The following is a 17,621-nucleotide window of genomic DNA, read 5'->3' as shown; positions in this document are numbered from 1 at the left end:
TGTGGTCAAACCTATTTCTAGTGGGAACAAATTATAAGCATCCTGAATGTGCAACCCTTACTGTCTTTGGCGAGTACTTACTCGCGCAGGTAGCCCCATTCACTTCAGTACATTGTGACCCATTGTACATAAGTAGCAGGTCATAAAGCCCCTGCGTGGGCTACTCCCATCGCAGACCACAGTGTGGCCATTAAATAGTCTTCACGGAGCCACATCTGGGGGCTTGGAGTGTGCAGGGCCTTAACTCCAGCCAGCAGCAACCAGTGCGACTGAGCCAGTACAGAGTGGAAAGTAAGCTGTGCCAAGTAAAGGGATGGAACAACTTACTTTCTCCCTGGAGCAATAGAAGACCAGACACCAAACTGTGACTCTCTAATTCACAATTATGTCCCAGGGTCGGTGCAGGGCAGCAAAACTACAAGGTGTCCCTTACAGAAGGTAACTCCTCAATAGATCCCTAAGTGATTATTGGAAATGAATCCCTTGAACAGGAAATGAGATTTCATAATCTCCTAAAGTGGAATTCTGGCCCTCTTAGAGTCAATGAGAGTTTTGCTATTGATTTCAGTAGGGCCAGAATTTCACCCCAAGTGATGTTTTGGTGGGTGAGGCAGTATGAGTCAAGGGAAGTGATGGTGAATGAGAAGGGGTTATTCAACAAAGGAGAACAACGTGGCTCCCCTAGCTGTTGTTTCCAGACATTTGGGGTTTCTTCTTCTTTAAAGTGTTGAATTTTTGCAAAGAAAGTACTATGGGTTTGGGGTATGAGATGAAATTAATTGAAACATACTTGTAACCTTACCTCTGTTTCAACCAGATTTTGTGTTTGTGAAGGTCTGGATATGACAAGCATTGCAGAATATTACTTTAACCAAGTCAGAAATGAAAACAATCTTTCTAAACAGAACCATCTAAACAGCTTTTCCTGTGGTGAATTTCAGGTCCCAATTGTAATGGCTTTAACAGTAAAACCTAGCTCCTATATGGTGCTTTTCTTCCCTAGACCTGTAAATATTGTACAAAGATAAGTATCAGGGGAATTGAGACACAATGTGGCTTGCCCAACATTGCCTAGCAAACTTCTGGCAGAGCCAGAACTAGAACCCAGATCTTTTCAGTCCCCTAGCCTGGGCCCCTATCCATTACAACACTTGGACTCCCGTTTTGAAGGAGCTAGGATGATGTTTTGTGATGGTGCATCTAGTGTGTTGAACTAAGGGAGTCATTTGCAATGTGATAGATGAGGGCCATAAACAGAAACCTACATGAATATTCCTTAACAGAACTTTCTTCAGCTTGGTGAAGAATGTATCATCACCTGCCATAAGTGCAGGAAGAGGGGAAAATGCACAGCTTGTTGCTGTAGCCTGCAGAAACAATACTGTTTCCTTTTTATAGCCACTCTACTAGAGGGCAAAGGTCTCCGTTCCAGTTAACGGAGCTCCAGATCGGTCATGGTTTCCTCAATAAAGAGAACATGTGACAGGAATAACAGAAATGGTATTTATTAGAGGTTATCAGACAAAACAAAGAAGCCGTTGTGTATGCCAAGAAAATTTTGGTGGGACAAATCCTGCAGTCCTGGTCTTGCCTATTATCAGGAATCCCCCATCCCATTGGAAATAAAGCTTAACAGAGCAAAAAAAAAAAAGTCATCTTGAAAAAACAGAGTACAAGGGCAGTCCTTGAGGTATCCATTTCCACTGGATTTAAGCCTGGAAGATGCACTGAGGCACTAAAGTCTTGTGAATTCCAGGGCGCATCGCAGATTGGAATTGGCATTGCTTTATTCTTTTCATTGTATTAAAGAGTTGGTATTGCAGCTCTGTAGAAAAGCAGGAAAGAGTGTAATGTCCAATAGGGCTACCAAATAATTTAATCAGCTGTTCGGTGCTATTGTGTTGGTATTTAACATCTCACTGCAGGTGACTCGATTTTTGTCTGTGCCATTGAAATGTCTCATATCTAGCAGAAAATCTACACCAGTTATAAATCCCCCAACTTCAACTGTCCGCAACAGAACGAGTATGACAAATCGGAGCGCAGGGAGCTGGAAATGCAATTTGAATGGTAGCATCAAATTTGCTGCAAATGAGCAACTGTCAGAATGCCATCCTAGAAATACATCGGTACTTTTTTACACCAGGGCTCCTCAACAGAAAGAGACTAGTGGTTTCAATAGCATTAAGAATGTCCTTGGGGCACAATAAAGGCCCAGAATCATTACATTACATACAGGACTCTGCACTTGTCTTCATTGAACCTCATCAGATTTCTTTTAGCCCCATCCTCCAATTTGTCTAGGTCACTCTGGACCCTATCCCTATGCTCCAGCGTATCTACCTCTCCCCCAAGTTTAGTGTCAGCTGCAAACTTGCTGAGGGTGCAATCCATCCCATCATCCCAAACATTAATGAAGATATTAAACAAAACCAGCTCTAGGACCGACCCTTGGGGCACTCCGCTTGATACCGGCTGCCAACTAGACATTGAGCTATTGATTATTACCCATTGAGCCTGATGATCTAGCCAGCTTTCTATCCACCTTATAGTCCATTCATCCAATCCATACTTTTTTAACTTGCTGGCAAGAATACTGTAACTATATTACAATAAATATACAGATAGAATACAAATAAACAAAAGTAAACTAGCAAGAAGTACATGCCACAAATGGGCCAAATTCTGATCTCAGTTTACCCCAATGTAAACCCAGAGTCTGTATTTATGCTGCTGAGATTTAAGAGTTGGGCCCAGCATATTTTAACAGAAACTAAAAATAAGCAAATTAAAGAAAAGATAACATGAAATGACTGCCTTGGGATTAACTTAATTTCAAAATCCACCACAGAAAAGTATTCTTACGTTGGAAGAATTTGCAAAGGGAAAGCATTTGATTTTTTTAAGAAGGATTTAGATGCAAAAGTATATTAGAAGTAATACCACAACATATAGTTTAATGGAGTCTCAATATAAGATATTATCCAGATGTTAATATATTAACAAGGTTACAGTCTATGAAACTGTTGCTACATAAACAGCACTGAAGAATCTATACTTGTGAAAATATTGATAGATATTGCCATAGTGGTTCAGACCAATGGTCTATCTAGTCCACTATCCTGCCTCAGACAGTTGCCAGTAGCAGATGTTTCGGAGGAAGAAACCATGAAGCAGGCATTTATGAGTTGTGAAGTCTTCATCTAACCCATAATAGTAAAAGTTTAGCTTATGCCCTCAACCAGGAGAGGTTATATCCTTTCCAGAGCTGCTGTTTCTATTTAATAGTTACTCCTGCATATTTTGTTTTTGATATAAATGGTTAAACCTTTTTTTTTTTTTTTTAAACCTCCCAGACTCTTAGCCTCAAGGATCTATTGTGGCAAATTGTGCATTGTTTCTTGGTTTTCAGTTTCATTTACCATTTTCTCATTCTTGTGTTATGAGAGAGGTTGAATAGAAGTATATCCTGGAACTTATTCTATGATTTTGTCTATGAATTTAAACCCACTGGAATAAGACAACGTATGTAACATACATTTTAGAAGAACAAGAATAAAATTATCTCCACAAGAGTACATTCTGGGTAGAGACAATCAGGGCCGGCTCCAGGCACCAGCTTACCAAGCAGGTGCTTGGGGCAGCCACTTCAGAGAGGGGCGGCACGTGCAGCTGTTCGGCGGCAATTCGGTGGACGGTCCCTCACTCCTGCTCGGAGTGAAGGACCTCCAGCCGAATTGCCACCACAGATCACGATCGCGGCTTTTTTTGTTTGTTTGGCTGCTTGGGGCAGACATAACCCTGGAGCTGGCCCTGGAGACAATATAGAGACCTAAAACAGGAAGTCAGAACTGTTATGAAAAATACCTTTCCGAGGAGGAAAACATTCTATATTGCTCTCAATTGAAACCCAGTCCAACTGCCATTGACTTCAGTGGGAGTCTCTATGCCTCCAGCATTTAATTTAAATTCTTGTCTTTCCCTTCAAGGACTGCATCTTAGATCTCATTTTTATAGTAACACCCTCTTGCCCTGGTTTGCTCCATATATGCTACCACCTTAGATGCTCATTTCTTTTCTTCCTTCCACTCCTATCTTCATGCCTTCTTTCCTGCTCTTTATCTAAGGTACTCACTGCTTCCAGCTGGATGCCTCACGGTCTTCAATGTATTTATTCCCCATCAGGGCCGGCTCCAGACACCAGCTTAACAAGCAGGTGCTTGGGGCGGCTAAGGGAGAGGGGCGGCACCAATTTGGGGGCGGCAGGTCCCTCACTTGCTCTAGGAGCGAAGGACCTACCGCTGAACTGCCGCCGCCGATCGCAGCTTTTTTTTTTTTTTTTTTTTGCTTGGGGCGGCAGAAATGCTGGAGCCGGCCCTGTTCCCCATAACACCCTCGTGACTGAAGAATGTGCCATTATCCCCATTTTACAGGTGGGGAACTGAGGCACACAGACTAGGGATAAAGTTTTCAAAAAAGCTTAATTCCTATTGACTTTCAATGAGTCTTAGGTTCCTAAGTAACTTTTGAAAATGGGACTTAGTCTCCTAAATAACTTACGCACTTAAAAAAAATTACCCGAAGGGCCAGATTTTAAAAAATATTTAGGTGCCTAAAGATGCAAGCACGTAGTGGGATTTTCAGAAGCACTTAGCCACCAAATTCCCCTTGATTTCTATGGACATTAGGCACCTAGACACTTCTGAAAAAGCGACTAGGTTGCGACTTAGGCTGAAAATGTGGTGCTCAGTAATGTGCCTCTGTTTGGCGTTGGATTGTTTGGATCTGTACTACATCTTGTTTGTGTCAGAACCCGGGGTCAGTGCTTGGCAAACAATGGTCAAGATTTTCAAAAATAGGTGCCTAAACTTCAGCTCCTAAATCCTATATTTTGGCACCCAAATAAGTGGCTGCATTTTCAAAAGTGCGGAAGACCTAGAAGTTCCCATTGGCCTCAGTTCCAATACTAACAGCGCTCAGCACTTTTAAGAAACAAGGTCACTTATTTGAGTGCCAAATATGGACCGAATAGACTTTTAAGCATTTTTGGAATTTTTGCCAATAGTATTAATGATGGTTCAGAATGGCTGCACCACTGTTGGCAGTCTGCAGCTATATATCTGGAGCCACAGAAGTATAGGACAATTGCAAAATTAGCATCCTTTTTGGGGGTGGGGAAGGAGGAGGGTTGTTATAGAGTTATTGACAATTCCAGTCTGAACAAGTCACATTCACGGCACTATTGGAAGTGTAACCCACACACCTCCTGGGTGTGGTGTTCTGTCCTATCTAGTGGCACCAAGACCACTTAGAGAGAGATTAATGAGTTTGTTCTACAGCCTTAGCTCACAGCCAGTTGGCTTTTAGCTCATGCTGTAGAGGGTCATGCACTGAGGTCCCAGATTCGATCCCACCCACTAACGACCGGGGTCTGTCGGCGTTACAAGTGGGGGCTCAACCAGGATTTCACTGGGAAGTCTCTGAAGCTCAGGACACGCTTCCTCAGCTAGGGGAAGTATGTAACCCACACACCTCCTGGGTATCGTGTTCTGTTCTATCTAGTGGCACTGAGGCCACTTAGAGAGAGATTAATGACTTTGTTCTACACCCTTAGCTCACAGCCAGATGGCTTTTAGCTCATGCAGTAGAGGCTCATGCACTAAGTACCAGAGGTCCCTGGTTTGATCCTGCTGACGACCGGGGTCTGTCGGCACTACAGAAGAAAAGATGGTTTTGTGGCTAAGCACTGGACTAGGGCTCAGCAAATCTAGGTTCCGATTCTGCTTTTGCCTCAAATGACCTCTCTGACCTTAGGTAAATCTCTTAGTGCTTCAATTCCATCTCTGCATGATGAGGACAATGCTATTTTCTTTCTCCCTGTGCCTTGTTTGTCTTGTCCAGTTAAACTGTAAGCTCTTTAGGGTAGGGATTGCCTTTACTATATGTCCCTTCAGTGCATATCAAAATGGGCCCTTGATCTCAGCTGGGGCCTAAGAGGGTATGTCTTTGCTCCAATTAGACACCTGCAACTGGTCTATGACAGCTGACTCTGGCTAAGGGGCTATTTAACTGTAGTGTAAACTTTCCGGCTTGGGCTAGAATCTGGGCTCTGGGACCCTCCCCCCTCACAGGGGTTCAATCTTGAGCCCAAATGATTACACTGCAATTAAAGAGCCCCATGAGCTGGAGTCATCTGGCACGGGCCAGTTGCGGATGTCTAATAGCAGTGCAGACATGCCCTTAGTGCTATTGTAGTAATAATAATTATTGATGCAATGAGATCAGACACTGAACATCTGAGTCATCTAAAGGGGGAAAATGAGTCATTTCAAGGGGTGGGAGGGATAGATCAGTGGTTTGAGCATTAGCTTGCTAAACCCAGGGTTGCAAGTTCAATCTTTGAGGGGGCCATTTAGGGATCTGGGGCAAAAATCAGTCTGGGGATTGGTCCTGCCTTGAGCAGATGGTTGGACTAGATGACCTCCTGAGGTCCCTTCCAACCCTGATATTCTGTGATGAGGGGTACATAAAAAGCATAACCAATTCTAGATCCTCCTCTCTGCCCAGCATGCATAAACCCACAGTGAGAGCCCTGGGGATGCCAGGTGATCACTAAGGTCTTAACCCTACGACTAATTCCATTTGGGTGGACTCTTGTGCTCAGTCAGTCAGTAGCAAGATCAGGGGCTTAATTTTGTCTTGTGTAATTTGGCTGTAAATACATTTATAGTCCCCCACCCCCTTTTTTTCTTTTTTGCCTCCAGACTTTTTGTAGGTCACAGATGAAATTATGCTCTCATTTTTAGCCATGTAAACCTGAAATAGCTCCAGTAACGTCATTAGTAATGGATAGAGCCTGCACCATTAAAGTGAATGGGAGAATTGCTGTTGACTTTAGGAGCAGGCCCAATATGAATACATGAGAGCAAGCGAAGAAGAAGAATTGGATTATCCAGGTGTTGAGTAACACATAGGAGGGAGCTCACATGATTAATAATAACACATAAAATGCTGAAATTGACCAAACCCATGTTATGTTAAGAGTATGGAGGTCTCGAAAGAAACAAAAAAGCATAATTCCAGCTAAAACCATAGCAGTGGATCTAGTTAGAGCTAGTCAAATAATATTTGTCAAATAGTGTATTTAATGTTGATGTTTTTTCTAATAAATTGATGAATGTATTTTTTTCACTCTTTGCCTACTTCTAATTCAGGTAAGAAATGGAGCCCATCAGGTCTGAAACCAGAAGTACAAGTTCCCCCCGTTGCATTTTTGTGTGAGTAGGAGCAGAATAAATGAAATACTCTTTGGTTGGCTCAAATCAGTGCCTGCCTCTGTGCTCTGAAGCCATACTAGGCCACACTGCCAACTTCTTGGAAGCCCATTTTATTGCATTTGTTTATTTTACGAGTTAATCTTCATTCTTTAGTCTAAAGCTGCCCAGTTAACCCCACAGTCCCTATTGGGCTTGTGAAGATATCTACAGAACTCTGCCTGCCCTTCGAGCCCTGCTGTGGCTCCTATCAGCCTAGCTTTCACAGCCCTCAATGGTTCTTCTAATGCCTGACAAAGCTCCAGCCTTCAGGCAAGGGTGGAGGCTATGAGAACTGCAGGGGTGAAGGAAGAGACTAGTTCATGATACATTTTACCAAGCAATTTTGAGTGTTTACTGGCACAGAAACACTCAAAATTGCAATTGATATGATAGCTGCAGCAAGGTTGGAGGGGACGTACAGTAGCAGAAGAAACCATTTGCGTTAGATTGAAGGGTCATCCAGGATTCAGCATGGTATAGATTCAGGGCCAGTTCATGGCCTATGCAGCACACACAGGGGAGAAGATGGGTGTAAAGTGTTTCCTCGATTCCCCTCTCTGGCTCACTCCACTATGGACAGCTGCATGCAGGGGAGAATGGACTGCTACATCCCCCATTCTCATGCCCCATGCCTGTAGGCAGAAAGAAACAATCCATGGACAGAGCCTTCACTCTATCTCCCCCCGCCCCAACATGCCAGCCCGTGCAGTCACACCAGTGTGCTGGGAGGATGTAAATTGCACCAGGTATAGGGCAGGGGTAGGGTACGTCCCTCTGTAGTTGGTGGGGGAGTTGTTCTGGACAACCCAAGAGGCAGACTATGACTCTGAGTTGCAATCTGCTTTCTGGGCTGCTCCTGGAAGCCACAACTGAGTTCTAATCAGAGAGGAATCATGCGAGTTTGTTCCGAATGATCCATGAGGAAGAAGACACATTGCTTGGGTCCTTGTGCATAAAACTGTGGGAAAGAAGAATAGAACGTTTGCTATTGCAGGCCAGAACACAACATCTACATCCTATTTACAGAAAACCTTTCTCCTACTCTAATGTATTCTTAGGAAGATGTGCTCTATGGCCTACTGCCAAGGCTTTCAAAACAGGTGCTTAGCTTTAGGCACTCAAGCAATCCCATTGACTTCAGTGGGGCTATTCACATGCTTAAATTTAGACATGTGCTTAGATGTGTTACTGAATCAGAGCCCTAATCCTTATATAGACAAATAAATGACTTGGTTTTCCAAAATCCTGAGCACCCTGCAGCTCTTATTGATTTCAGTGGGAGTTGCTGAGTGCTCAACACTTTGGAAAATCAGATCACTGATTTAGGTGCCTAAATATGTACTTGGCTAACTTTAGGCACCTCTCTACTTAAATTCTTGGCCTGTATAAATACAGGGGACTAAATTCTGCTTGAAATCCAGAGTCAATCCAATGAAGTCAATGGAAGTACCCTGAATTTCAAACTAGAGTGTAGCTGAGAATAGAATTTGTCCCCTAAAGTAGGCAGATAACAGCAAATTATGAAAACAGACGATGCTGATGGAAGGGGTGAGATAAACTAGTAAACTAAGGGATGGATATTCTGCTTTTGAGAGAGGGAGATTTTTCCACGGAGGGCAGAAAAGTTGTAATATTTCATGTATTTCTTCATTGTTCCTGTTTTTCCTTTCGTTGAAAGGATCAAGAGTCCTGCTGAAAAGACCACGAGGAAGTCTGACAAAAACTAATGACCTGATCCATGCATGGAGCCCCTGTTGACTTGAACTGGCAGCAGCTGAGCGTGGAGTTACTAAGAACAGAAAATGTAGTTGAGAGGGATGTTGTCATTGTATGCCTCCATAAAGCACCATACACATGCCATATGACTAAACAATAACTCCAGCAACTGAAATGGTTAGGGCCCTATGTATGTACTTACATGACTTCCATCACTGTTGCATCAAAGCACCTAACTTCCTAAACCCCAAAATATAGAGGTTTGGTCTGGGTAGTCTAGGTAGTGCTTGCTGCCCTGACCCCTCAATCTTGGGGACTGCTCTTGTCCACTGCTCTGAAGCAAGTAGCTGAGAGGATATTCAATAGCCAGATTCCCCAGCTGTGGCATTGCAGGCCTGGGTCCTGGGGTGGTAGAGACTGTGCAGTTGATGCATTTGATCTCTGGAGAGGAAGGAGTAAATGCTGGATGCATGGCACCCTGTGCCAGCTGGCTTGGGAGGAGAAACATTGGCTTTGATTGTGCAAGCAGGTGCCTGCTTCCCCTCCTCATCCGATGGAGAGAGCTAGGGAACAGCTGTAAGCAGAGCAAAGTTAAAAAATAGAGGGAAATAGGGATTAAAAAATAACTGGCTTGTCTGGCACTGGGAACTTGACATGTTTTTCATCTAAATTAAAGAGAAAGTTGTGCTGTTGTTTTTCTGTAGTGAAACAATTGGCTAATACAAGAGCTGCACATTTTCGAGAAGTGAGAACAAGCCATATGTCTTCCATAAAAACATACTGATAGAGTTGAGCCTGCAATTTAAGCTCTGTGGTAAATCATTTTTCTCACATGCCATGGTTAAAACAAGCAATATTTTTATTTGCCAAAATGTATTTACAGCATTGTATTATTCATCTCTGTCAGTTTTGCATTTGTTATCATTGACACATGGTAAAGTAGTTTTAATTATCTCTGAACGCAAGAACTGAGCATTTTTTCTATTCAATACTGTCTATTTTACTTCCAGTATCTAAGCTACCATAATACAAATGTTACTGAAGGTTCCTTTTTTTCTCTTTAGTTCATAATAAAGGCAGCTCACTTGAGCAAGTAGTTCCTTTGAAATGCTAAAATCCTTCTCAGATGTGTGTTTTGTTAGATCAGCTGCACTTTTAAAATACTTTTTCTTTTCCCTTTAGCTTGAATGCAGAATAACACTTATTAGCCATATGGACACAAAGTAGCTCATCCACTGAAGACAACTGAATTAAAGCTTCATGTGGAAAGATGAATTGACTGTGATGCAGGATGTAAAAACCGCAATTATATTAAGTGACTGTTTTTACTCTTTCACTTCTTATGCAACACAGTCTTTGGAGAGAAAAAAAAAAGTAAAAATAGCATCCCCAAACATTAACAGTCATACTTGTCCAAGCTCATTACAATCTGTGGGCAGAATATGTAAAGGAAAGTGGATCAAAAATCCAGAGTGAAACATAAACCTGTGTTTATTCCTGTTTGTACCGCACCTAGCACAGTGGGGTCCTGGACCATGACACTGAGTTGCAGGGGCTATGGTAATGCAAATAGTAAAACTTGTGGCACAGGGAGTACTTTTAAAATAATTATATTTGTATTTCCCTTCCAGTTAGCTTGTTTCAGGATTCAACATGTTTTGGTCCTATTTAGCACTTTGATGGCCAGAATTTCAAGAGCTGAGCTCCCATTTGGACCCTAAGTACAGATATATCTTCCGTGAAGAATTAGCCCAGGCGATCGGCACCAGGGTCTGAGTACGTGCGTTAGCCTAGCTCTGTAAAGCCATACCAAGTCACTGGGTCCTCACTGGTGCTGCACTCACCAGTGTGGCACCAGGACTTCGTGCTTCTTTGTGCTGTGGTACACTGAGATACTTTATGATTTTCCCAGTGAATTGTGGGAGAATTTGTCTGTCTTTCTGGGCACACAGGGGAATTGTTGGGAGGCTTTGGAGGACTATCAACATTCAAGTGATAACCTGCATCCTCATTGCAAAGTGGGCAGCTTACCAACCTGAATAAAAGCAAAACCTGGGCTCTGATCCATACATCCCGCTGTACAGCTAGCCTGGCTTGGAAGTACCATAAACTCAAGTGAGAGGTTTTTGAGTGTGGATGGGTGGGGGATTAGGAGTAACATCCAGGTCAGAGCACAGACCAACTGTACAGTGAAGTCCCACTCTAGTGGCCAGACTTTCAGAATTGCTGAGAGAAGCATGAAGCCAAGATTGGGTACTAGTTGGTGTCTGCTATAGACCACCATATCGCGCTATGGTACAGGGTGACTGGTGCCTTATGCACCTATCTAGAATGTGTAGGAAAAAAAGCTGAGTGATCATGGGGACTTCAATTTGAATGGCATATGCTGGAGGTCTCATGCTGCCAGTACTAAAAAATCCTTTCAGAGTAGCAGCCGTGTTAGTCTGTATCCGCAAAAAGAAGAACAGGAGGACTTGTGGCACCTTAGAGACTAACAAATTTATTAGAGCATAAGCTTTCGTGGACTATGCATCCGAAGAAGTGGGCTGTAGTCCACGAAAGCTTATGCTCTAATAAATTTGTTAGTCTCTAAGGTGCCACAAGTCCTCCTGTTCTTCTTTTTTTTAAAAAATCCTTGGACTTTATAAACATAGATAACAATTTCCTAACTCAAAAGGTGTTGCAGCCAACACGGGAAGTCTATATTAGACCTTGTTCTAACAGATAAAGAGGAACTGATAACAGAGATAAAAATTAAGGGTAGTGTAAGTGCAAGTGATCATGACCTGATCACATTTATAATGTGCAAGCAGAATAATGTCCAGACCACGGATACATATACTTGGTACTTTAATAGGGCCAATTTCACAAAGCTGAAAACAATTATGAACCAAATCAGCTGGGGGGAAGAATTTAATCAGAAAAATGTGAATGATGATTAGGAATCATTTAAGAATACTTTACTAGATGTGCAAAAAGCCACAATCAGGGAAGAAGGCTGTGCTGGTTAAAAATCAACCTGCTTTAGATGGGAAGTGGAGGCAGCTTTTAAAAAAATGTTAGGGCTGTCAAGCGATTAAAAAAAATGAATCACAATTAATAATTGCACTGCTAATAATAGAATACCATTTTAAATATTTTTGGATACATTTTCAAATATATTGATTTCAATTACAACACAGAACACAAAGTGTACAGTGCTCACTTTATATTTATTTTTGATTACAAGTATTTGCAGTGTAAAAAAACAAAAGAAATAGTATTTTTCAATTCACCTCATATAAGTACTGTAGTGCAATCTCTTTATCATGAAAGTTGAACTTACAAATGTAAAATTATGTAAAAAAACCTGCATTCAAAAATAAAACAATGTAAAATTTTAGAGCCTGCAAGTCCACTCAGTCCTTACTTCTTGTTCAGCCAATTGCTCAGACAAACAAGGTTGTTTACATTTGCAGGAGATAATGCTGCCCACTTCTTGTTTACAATGTCACCTGAAAGTGAGAACAGGCATTCTCATGGCACTGTTGTAGCTGGAATCGCAAGATATTTACATGCCAGATGTGCTAAAGATTCATATCCCTTCATGCTTCAATCACCATTCTCGGGGACATGTGTCCGTGGTGATGATGGGTTCTGCTTGATAACAATTAAAGCAGAGCGGACCAACGCATGTTCATTTTCATTATCTGAGTCAGATGCCACCAGCAGAAGGTTGATTTTCTTTTTTGGTGGTTTCGGTTCTGTAGTTTCCACATCTGAATGTTGCTCTTTTAAGACTTCTGAAAGCATGCTCAACACCTCGTCCCTCGCAGGTTTTGGAAGGCACTTCAGATTCTTAAACCTTGGGTCGAGTGTTGTAGCTATCTTTAGAAATCTCACATTGGTACCTTCTTTGCATTTTGTCAAATCTGCAGTGAAAGTGTTCTTAAAATGAACAACATGTGCTGGGTCATCATCCGAGACTGCTATAACATGAAATATATGGCAGAATGTGGGTAAAACAGAGTAGGAGACATACAATTCTCCCGCAACGAGTTCAGTCACAAATTTAATTAACACATTCTTTTTTTAACAAGCATCATCAACATGGACTCATGTCCTCTGGAATGATGGCCGAAGCATGAAGGGGCATACGAATGTTTAGCATATCTGGTACGTAATACCTGGCAATGCCGGCTCCAAAAGTGCCATGCAAATGCCTGTTCTCACTTTCTGGTGACGTAAATAAGAAGCGGGCAGCATTATCTCCTGAAAATGTAAACAAACTTGTTTGTCTTAGCGATTGGCTGAACAAGAAGTAAGACTGAGTGGACTTGTAGGCTCTGAAGTCTTACATTGTTTTGTTTTTGGGTGGAGTTATGTAACAAAAAAATCTAGATTTGTAAATTGCACTTTCATGACAAGGAGAGTGCACTACAGTACTTGTATAAGGTGAATTGAAATACTATTTATTTTGTTTATCATTTTTACAGTGCAAATATTTATAATAAAAAATAATATACACTTTGATTTCAATTACAACACAGAATACAATATATATGGAATGTAGAAAAAACATCCAAAATATTTAAACAATAGAATACCAATTGAAATTTATTAAGTGTGATTAAAACTGCGATTAATCATGATTAATTTTTTTGAGTTAATCGTGAGTTAACGGCGATTAATCAACAACCCTAAAAATATGTTAAAAATGGAAGAAAAGGGAAGCTGGTAGTAATGAATATAAATCAGAAGTTAGGAGTTGTAAAAAATTGATAAGGGAAGTCAAGGGACACAAGGAGAAAACTATGTCCAGCAGAGTTAAGGACAATAAGGAGGTTTTTTTAATATATTAGGAACAAAAAGAATCCTGACAGCGATATTGGTCCATTACTAGATGGGAATGTTAGAACTATCAGTAAAAGGGAGATGTGTTCATTAAATATTTATTTTCCGTATTTGGGGGAAAAACAGATGATATAGTCTCATAATATGGTAATGACAATTCTCTTTCCATTCCACTGGTATCCTAGGATGATGTTAAACAGCAGCTGCAAAAGTTAGAGATTTTGCACATCTGGATAACTTGCATCCAAGAGTTTTAAAAGAGGTGGCAGAGGAGCTCGCTGGACCGTTAATGTTGATTTTCAGTAAGTCTTAGAGTACTGGGGAAGTTCCAGAAGACAGGAAGAAAGCTAATGTTGTGTCAGTTTATAAAAAGGGTAAATGGGATGAATTGGGTAATTATAGGTCTGTCGGTCTGGTATTGATCCCTGGCAAGATATTGGAGCGTCTGATATGGGACTCAATTAATAAAGAACTAAAGGAAGATAATGTAATTAATGCAAATTAACATTGGTTTATGGAAAATAGATCCTGTCAAATTCACTTGGTTGATAAAGGTAATAGTGTTGTCTTAGACTTCTGTGAAGTGTTTGACTTGGTACCGCACAACATTTTGATTTAAAAAAAAAAACTAGAACAATATAAAATTAACATGTCACACATTAAATGGATTAAAAATTGGCTAACTGATAGATCTGAAAAATATAACTGTAAATGGGGAATTATCAAGCTGGCCTGTTTTCAGTGGGCACCCTCAGGATTGGTTCATGGCCCTATACTATTTAATATTTTTATCAATGACCAGGAAGAAAACATAATATCATCACTGATACAGTTTGCAGATGACACAAAAACTGGGGGAGTTGTAAGTAATGAAGAGAACTGATTCAGAGCGATTGGAATTGCTTGGTAAACTGAGCACAAGCAAACTATGCATTTCATGATGGTTAAATGTATACATGGAACAAAGAATGTGGGCCATACTTACAGGACAGGGGGACACTATCCTGGGAAGCAGTGACTTTGAAAAAGACTTGGGGGTCATGGTGGATAATCAGCTGAACAAGAGCTTCCAGTGTGATGCTGTGGCCAAAAGATGTGATCCTGAGATGCATAAAGTGGGGAATCTTGAGTAGGAGTAAAGAGGTTATTTTACTTCTGCATTTAGCATTGTTGCGACCGCTGCTGGAATACTGTGTCCAGTTCTGGTGCCCGTAATTCAAGAAGGATGTTGATAAATTGGAGAATGTTCAGAGAAGAGCCACTAATGATTAAAGGTTGAGATAACCTGCCTTATAGTGATAAATTCAAGGAGCTCAAGCTATTTAGCTTAACAAAGAGAAGGGTAAGGGGTGATTTGATTACAGTCTATATGTATCTAGATGGGGAACAAATATTTAATATTGGACTCTTCAGTCTAGCAGAGAAAGCTATAACATGCTCCAATGGCTGGAAGCTGAAGCGAGACAAATTCAGACTAGAAAAAAGGTGTAAATTTTTAATAGTGAGGGTAATTAACCATTGGAACAATTTATCAATGGATGTGATCAGTTCTCCATCACTGATGATTTTTAAATCAAGACTGGATGTTTTTCTAAAAGATCTGCTGCAGGAATTGTTTTGAGGAAGTTCTATGTCCTGTCTAGTACAGATGGGTCAGATTAGATGAACATAGTGGTACCTTCTGGCCTGAATCTATGTTGGGTGCTGTTTTGAAACTCTGGCCATATGGGAGAGTGGGAGTTCTGGGTGCTGAACATTTCTGAAAATCTAGTGCCTAAATGAGAGGTCAACTCTTTTCTAAATCTGACCCCAATTTGTTTCATGTCAAGACTATTTATTCCCCACATCACATGCAAATCTAAGGGCAGGGATACAAGAATTACACAGTAAACATAATAAATCTCTAACTAGGCAGCTCCCAGTGGGACAGAAAGCAGAGGTGCCAACTTTCTAACGTGCCGGGGAATGCTCAACACCTGCTCTCTGCCAGGCCCTGCCTCCACTCCACCCCTTCTCCCAAGGCCCCACCCCTGCCTTGCCTGGCCCCACCCAGACCCCGCCTCTTTCTGCTCTCTCCCCCAAGTGCGCCCTGCCCTGCTCTCTCCCCCCAGCGACTCCTGCACGCCACGGAAGGGAACAGCTGATCACAGTGGGCAGGAGGTTCTGTGGTCATGGGAAGCAGCTGATGGGGGGGGCTACCAGCTACCAGTACCCACCATTTTTTTCCCATGAGTGCTCCAGCCCCAGAGCACCCTAGAGTTGGTGCCTATGACAGGAAGTTCTTTCTGTATACAGTAGCCAGGCACAGCAATCCAGTTACAATTATTTGCTACTCAGATGTGCTTTCACAGAATGCTAAGGGTAGTTACAAACCTCTGCAAACCCATTGAAATCAATGGAGTTTTTGTCTAACTGAAATCAGAAATGGATTCTGTTTATACACCACCCAAAAGTGCTCTATGGAGAAATTAAAAAAGGCAAGGTCTTTGCCATGAAGAGTGTACAACTTTAACAGAGACATAAAGAAAGAAAGACCCTGATGCTGCAAAGAGATATCTCAGGAGGAGTTTTTCTATTCTAGTCTATTTAGGTTCTTATTCCACTGTCATCACCATAGTATCTAAGCATCTTCCAGTAGTGCATTAAGCAACATGACTAACTTCTGTTCCATGTAATTTGTTCGCCTATGCATCCTGTCCCCAGGAGGTTAGTGGGAAATGAATCCACATACAGAATACCTGAAACATTTTACTTCAAACATTCTATTTTCCCTTTTGTAGCTAACAACAAAAACAGCAACCAGAGCCCAGCTCCGCAGGCAGTCTCCTGGGTCGCCCGCCCCTAAATCTAGCCCTGCTGGAGACTGTTCTAGAGGCTTTTCTGTATGCTCTCTTTTTCTGATGGCACCATAGCCTGTTTGTGATGATTTCTCTCTTGGTAGGCTACTACACTGATAATGTGTTGACATATGTCTGCAGAAGCTGGACCATTCTTTGGTATATAATGATTGACCTGAAAACTGACTGCAGGATGATAATAATTTATATTTATATAGTACCTCTACTAACTGCTTTCCAGATAGACCATGGGGATAACTACACTCATCTCTATGGTGAAACATCTCAGGGTATATTGCAGTTATGCTTTGGAGTGAATTTGGTCCATCATGTTGATTGGCACACAGCAACACAACGCAACAGTTTAGGACCAGAAGTGCAGAAGAATATTGTGGCCTACCTAATTTGGGAGGATTTTAGGTATGCAGTGAACCACACTGGAATTTAGGACCACGGATTAATGCTTGGAAGAATGTCATGGGATCTTTAAGAGCCAGTAGTGACCCTTTTAGTCGCAGCACTTCCAGCACTCTGCAGGCTGGCCTCATGTTGGGCATTCATACAGCTGAGCACGCTCTAGTGTTTTGGCTGGAATTGGAGGGTAGGAGACTAGAAATTATATACAGTTTTTCCAGTTGAGGTCATGGGCCTGGTTTTGGCTGGTTCACGCTTGAAGGTTCAGGGAACTTGTGCAGTTCCAGAGGCCCCTGAGAGAATATAATCTTCCTCCAAAACATCAATTTACCAATGTTTAGGAGGACTTTATAAGGATCTTTTGTCCTCAGCCCATAGACTACTGGTGCCTCTCCATACTGGGGGGGGGGCACACAATAAAGGGGAGGGCACGTGACCGCCCCACGTGTCTCCCCCTGCCCAGTGACCCCTCTCACCCTAGGCCTAGCCTGGGGCCGCAGTGTTC

At 41.8% G+C, this 17,621-nt stretch overlaps 1 long non-coding RNA gene across 2 annotated transcripts in view; it reads left to right on the top strand.

Annotated features, from left to right (window-relative positions):
• LOC135983804 (uncharacterized) overlaps positions 1-10,477 on the top strand; it is a 45,762-nt gene extending 35,285 nt beyond the window's left edge. The window contains exons 4-5 of one of the 2 annotated variants that reach the window (XR_010601622.1): positions 7,215-7,277; positions 8,995-10,477. This is a non-coding gene — a long non-coding RNA (uncharacterized LOC135983804). The remainder of the gene's footprint in view (positions 1-7,214; positions 7,278-8,994) is intronic. The other variant, XR_010601621.1, reaches the window with a different exon arrangement.
• The last annotated feature ends 7,144 nt before the right edge of the window (positions 10,478-17,621 follow it).

This window comes from Chrysemys picta, chromosome 5, assembly GCF_011386835.1.
Source record: "Chrysemys picta bellii isolate R12L10 chromosome 5, ASM1138683v2, whole genome shotgun sequence".
Lineage (NCBI taxonomy): Eukaryota > Metazoa > Chordata > Testudines > Emydidae > Chrysemys > Chrysemys picta.
This window is presented reverse-complemented; position numbering and strand designations above follow the sequence as displayed.